The sequence below is a fragment of the Lygodium microphyllum genome, chromosome 5 (genome assembly GCF_053477565.2).
Source record: "Lygodium microphyllum isolate KBCC chromosome 5, Lygodium_microphyllum_v1.1.10, whole genome shotgun sequence".
Taxonomy (NCBI): Eukaryota; Viridiplantae; Streptophyta; class Polypodiopsida; order Schizaeales; family Lygodiaceae; genus Lygodium; species Lygodium microphyllum.
In genome coordinates this window covers 141,145,891-141,152,573 of record NC_141139.1, presented here as the reverse complement: position 1 = coordinate 141,152,573, position 6,683 = coordinate 141,145,891, and positions in this window count along the sequence as shown.

The following is a 6,683-nucleotide window of genomic DNA, read 5'->3' as shown; positions in this document are numbered from 1 at the left end:
ATTACTAGTACATTGGTACTATGGTAAATGGTGATCGATGTTGATGTTGGTTGGTAACAAAACTTGTACAAGTTTATTGTTACTAGAGGTGAACTTAAATGTTGGTCCTTCTTATTGGATGGAAGGTAAATGGATAGGGAAAACTGATTGAAGAATATAGGGGATGGAAGAGTAAATATTGAAACAGAAGTGATGGCTTTTTATCTCGTGCACAATACATATAATATTGGTGGTTTTGGGAGATGGGTCAAACTCCAAGTAAGCTTGAAGTCTTGTCCCACACTTGAGGACCAAAAACTATATATAGAGTATGGTATAAATGCTATGTGAGTACACATGCTTACATAGCCTTGTGCTTATTTGGAAGATGGCTCCAAGGGTTCTTTTATTGATGATGATTGATGAAGTAAGGGATCTTGAAAGAAAAAGCCGATGTTGAGGAGGGAAAAGAGAGTTGTTGATGATGAGGATCATGGGAAAATCTTAAAAGGTAGGATTGAAAAGGTTTGGAGTCCACTCTGGTGAGCTCCTGAAAAACATGGTTCTATACTAGGTTAACCACTTGTGACTATTGATGTAATCACTTTTTTTTTGTTGTAGTGTCTTTTCCATTGTGCTTTGAAGTTGACTTGTTAGCATTCCGATGAATGCAATGGAAAGGAAAAAGTGTGACTTAGGGAGACACGTCTAACCACGATGAGCCAAGACTCCTTGGGCATGTGCTAACCTTGATGTGCCCCAAGTAAATGTGTGGGAAATTTGGAGAGCGCTAGCGGATTAAAGATAAACTCAATTGACTAAGGTCACTAGATGTACCTAACTTGAGGACCCTAGGTGCAGTGCTATGCTTTGTGAGTGATTTTTTGCTTTTTTTCCTCCCCTTGAGTTGTTTCCCCTTGTTTTTGGATTAATAATAATGTTGTACAATAAGGCTTGCAACCTTATGAAGTTGGAGATTGAAGTGTAAGGAATTTGAAGGCTGATTGAAAATAGTAGACTTAGTGCTTTAACGGGAACTATTCATTGAATTGCTCCCAATATTGAATACTAAGCTTGGACATTGAAAGCACAATACCTTGTTGTTGTTAATGAAGTTGTCGTTGAAGTAGAACCTCTACTTGTTGATGAAGATGTGTGTACTTGTTGATGAAGCAGTTTGCAACTTCTCCTAGCCATTGTGTGCTACAATCAAGATATGTCGTGGTTGAAGAAATTGAGACCTTGTTGTTGATGGTTTCCTCATATGTTTGTCTCTTGCTTGAGGCTCTAGGGTGATCTTGTTGTCTAGATACATCTATAGATGAGGATCTTGAGGGAAAGCTTTAATTCCTGATGTTGTCTTCAAACTTGGAATTTTCATTGCATTGCTTTGGCACCGGTAGTTAACTTGCATACAGTTGGGGAAACTTTAAGAGTACCATGTAGAAAATTCGAGTGTAGAAGGTAGAAGAAAGTGATGACAACTTTACTTCTTTTTGCCATCATACATGTATCATTGCTTTGAGCTTGTATCTCTTATCTCTTATCTCCCACCCATAGATTGTAGCAATATTTTGAGCTTTGAATGGCCTTTTCTCCTTTGAGTGCAACACTTTGAGTAAAAGAATAAACAAATATATTGTGTACAAAGTTGACTAGGCTTAAGGTATGTAAAAGAGTAAATTGGATTTTGATACACTGGCATTTTGCTTTGGAAAAAGGCAAGCATAAAAAGTAGGATTTTACTGAATAGTTGCAACATCATTAAGAAGTTGTGGTGACATGGCCAAGAATGAGAGATAATAACTCATGACTTTAATCATCGTATTATGGAGTAGTCGACTAGCAACGTGCAACTCTTACTCAATGAAGGGTTTATCACTTGGATAGAGGTGTTGGATCTCTTCAAATAGCTCAACACATCAAATGATTGCAACTAATTGGATGGAAGAAGGAGCTACGTATGTGGTATCACAAATATAATGTTTGATAGCTCTTCTATGCTCTATATAATCATCAATTGGCAACCTATACATTCATTAGAGGCACAAAATTTCATTTAAAAGTGGTGAAGCTTTTTGCTTTCTATTCTAGCTCTTCTAGTTCACTTAGGCTCTTTTGGAAGTGCTCAAAATAACAAAATGGAATCCACAGTTGATGCTCAGTAATAGGTTTTAGAAAAAATTATGAAAGTGCATCCACAATCGATGGGTATAAGATGCAAACGTATTCATGTTCTTCCCATATCACAAGTAATCCAAGAAGTGTCTCATGCATTTGTTGCAAAATACAAATGTTTGCTTGAACATAAATTCAAGCTAATGGCATTTTTTTATTATTGATCCCCTTAATGCATATAGTCACTGGTTAATTCTTTATGCATGCCACCAACTCCATAATGGATCATGTTATCAACTAAGCTCTTAAGGTTGTTGGAGATTTTGGTGGAGAAAAGTAGGTCTTGTGAATCCTTATATTCATTGTACTCTTGCTGTATCTCGTATCTATTTGTGATATTGAAGTACTAGAGGGTAGTTCCTTAGAAAGAGTAATATGCTTGCTTGTAGCCAAGGACGTGTTTGTGTGGGTTCCACCTCAGGTTTAGATATAGTAATAACAAATTCAGTGATTGGTCAATTTTGGCAGAGTTAAAGATGACTGTGTAGATGGACTAATTGGAAGTAGAAAAGAACTTGGAAATTCTAGATGTGTTTTTAATAACACAGTTAGAGGAAGGTCATCGATCTTTTGATATTTTCTTAGTTGTACCTTGTGGACCTTATTGAGACTTTGGATGTTTGGATGGACCACTAGAATTTGCCTTGGGCTATTGCTTGTCAACGCTAGAGAGATTTCTTGCATCCATCTTTAGACTTTTCATTTCACATTGACTAGTATCATAAGATAGTGGCTCCTTGGTTTCTTACTCTTGAGTTGATGACCTCCAAGCAAACACTATTGGCATTTATAGTGAAATAGCAACTACATCAAATTGTTGCACTTTAGTGATTGTATGCTCATGTGTCTTTTCTTGATAAACAAGAAATGGCTTTTTGGTTCAACATGAGGACAGTCATGATGTGGTCTATAGAGAAGCACAAGGACCCAAGGCAACACATGGTGCAAAGGTACGCATAAATTAGTAAGAATCCTAAAAGTGAAGGGAAGAATAAAGCTACTAGGAGAAATATAACTGCTTCTAAAGCTATCTAGAAGAAAATTCATAAAAAAGAAGGATAAGAAGACTAGGGGCATTGCAATTGAAAGTGTTGATAGAGAGTTAACACAAAGCTGTGATGGAGTCTTAAAGTGTTATTGCATGCTCAATGGTTTATGCAAGAAACTGTAAGGTTTGGTTGTTGCTGAAACCACCCATACAACCATTTCTATTGATCACAACCCAAGTCCCATCAAATCAAAGAGAAAGAAGAAGACATTCAAACACATATCCAAATCAAGGAACAATATATTTGGGAAAACAAAACCATACTAAGTAGAGACTAAGATGTTGCTATGTATACCAAAGGCAAAGGTGAAATATGGCACAAACAAATTATATAAGGTCTGTGAAGCATGTTAGTTTTGGAAGTAGGCAATACAACATTTTTGTGTGTTAGATATGTAAGCAAAATAATATTTTTTTATTGTGCATACAAATTTTTGGGGGCCTATGTAGAATGTATCTCTTGGTGGTAGCAAATATTATGCTATATTTATTAGTGATTGTTCTAGAGAGATGTAAGTGTATTTCATGAAGAAAAAAGAATGAAGTGTTTGATAACTTTATAACTTTCAAGGCTACTATTGAAACAAAAACATCTTGAAAGTTGTGTTTAAGTTCAGATGGAGGGGGAGAATACCCCTATAGTACCCGTCTAATAATTTTAGTGAGTTTCATTGATGTCTCATGGGATAAAGAGATACTTTACCACATTAGGAAAGTTGCACGGATATTGATAGTTCAAAAGAATATGTCAAAGTATTTTTTATTGGATGTTGTTCATATTACTCTTTATATTATGAATAGAAATCTCATAACTAGAGTTCATGGTGTGACCACTAAAGAATGCTTTATAGGAAGGAAGCCCCAATGTATATCAAAAGGGTCTAGCTGTATTGCATATGTTCATATGCCTAATGAGTTGAGAAAGAAATTGGTCCCAGAGGCTAAAAAATGTATCTACATTGCATGCTCTATTGAGAGTAAAAAGGATATCATTGCCATAACCCTATCAGTTGATGAGTTTAAGTATGGATGCTATTGTGCAATTGATATGTATCTAGTGGAGATGCATTGGATGATATTGATGGCCATGGTAGTCATATGCAGATAGAAAACTAGGAATCATGAGTCCTTAGTGGACCAAAGCTATCATCTAGTAGTAGATCTATAGTTAGTTCTTAGCTTAGGAGACTAAGGAGTAGCCCATATTTTTAAGTGTATCTACTAGTGTTGTAGGTAATGATAAAGGGAATAAAAAAGAGTCAAATGGTGATGATACATCTACTAGTCATTTACTTCTTGATGGAGACTCTAGTGGGTCAAAGATTTTAGATGATGAGCTTCATTACAAGGTGTTGATGTTATAACAACGGATGATAGTGATGCTTTCCTTCGTTGTAATATATGTCAATATATGCATGTTATATAATGATGCACATATCGACAAAGGTATCGATGATTTTAGCAACTTAGAATTTGCCGCAATTAATGACACATTTAGCGATGTAAACAATGACGTGTTATTGTGACAAAAAAAGTGCCAAAACTAGAGCACGACATTTTTTGAGTGTGAAAGAAAGAGAGAAAGAAAGAAACGGACATTGAGAGAGAGAGAGAGAGAGAGAGAGAGAGAGAGAGAGAGAGAGAGAGAGAGAGAGAGAGAGAGAGAGAGAGAGAGAGAGAGAGAGAGAGAGAGAGAGAGAGAGAGAGAGAGAGAGAGAGAGAACACAAGAGAGTTATGTGGGTACAAAATGAATGGTATCCTTATCCTTTGTTATCTTCACTTATATATGAGTGTACAATGTGTACTTATACAAGGGATACCACCTAGCTATTGGCCATTGGCATTTACCCCAAGAACCTCACACTAAAGGCCAATGCGTCTTTACAAGAAATAAAAAGAAAGTTAAGATAATATCAAATGCTCATAAATATTTCATAACGTGCAAGGCATTGAAAATATAAACTTTTTTGCAAACCTTCCTAATAAAGTGATACTTCACCTCAATGTGCTTTGCTGTACTCCACTCCACCCTCTTAAAATCTCATATTCTCTCAAGAAAATAGTAGTCCTCATGATGTTGACCAAGAAAACAACCCATCTCACGATTGAAGGCGTCCTACATGACCCTCAAACTCACCCAACCACCTTTAACACTCATTCATGGTTCTTATGTTGGTGATGAATATCCCAACTCTTGTGTGTGCAAGAAACAATGCATGCACAATGAATGGTGCTCTCTCGAGTACGCATGGATCTAAGATCTATTGCATATAGTTGTAGCAGGCATCATGCCATGCTAGTGCCTTGCTAGTGCTCAATGATTGTGCAAAATTTGCATCAACTGGACCCTTGACATGGAAGTAAATGATAAAATCAAGAGATGACCCCTGAGTGTAGTGTATCTAACAAGTATAATGTGAAGTGCTCGTGAACCCATAATCCATGTGATGTGCAAGAGTATTAGCAAGAAAATATACATGTTTCAAGATGTTCAACATCTACTGACAAACTGTAACTCTAACTTGTCTAAGGAAACACCAATCTCGACTAAGGCTATTAAGTTTCCACGCTCAAAAAATCCAAATAAAATGACAAAAACAATTCTTGATCTACGTGGACACAAAAAATCTAGCTACAAAACAACAAAACAAATAGTTACACAAGCAATTAAGTTAACAAAAATCCTACCTATCTAATTTTTTTCTAAGGGTTTTCGCAAAAGCGCTTAACAACATGAAGAACTTGGAAAATGTTTTTCACATTCTTGGTATACACATTACACGAGATAGAGACAAAAAGATGCTCTATTTATCTAGAAATAAATACATTAGGAAATTAGTTGATTGTTTTAATATGAAGAGAGGGAAGGCTATTATTATGTCATTGCCTCCATATTTGATACTTAGCCAATAATAGTCCCAAGCCACATGACCACAAGGCTAAAAATGGCCAAGGTTCCTTGTGCATTGGTAGTTAATAGCTTGCCAAGTCATAACTCCTTTGGTATCTTGCAATCCAATGGCTTGGTAGGAGAGTTGTTGATCAAATGCACTGTTGGGGGTAAATGGCGCACCTCCACCTAGCCACCCGTGTATTACTAGACTGACAATACCCGCCACTGCACACTGTAGGTGGCGGGTGCCCGTCACAATCACTTATTCTTTATTTTTTTAGTGATAGTTTGAATAAAGGAAGGCCCGGCCACACATTGTGGTTGTTAGAGTTTCCACTTTTGAGTTTCACTCTCTCTCTTGGTCTTGCTCTCCATCCACCATAGCTTTCCATCTGCCATAACTCTCACCGCCAAGATTCTTCCTCCTGGGTTCCACTTCCCTTTCAACTGGTATCAGAGCAAAGGCATTCGAGCTTCAAGAGCCCCCGAGCACTGTTGAAGACCCCCTAGTCCCCCAAGAACAGCTAGCGTAAATTGCCGTGCATTTTTAGGGGGCTGGGCTCACCTGCTCACGGCATTCCCTG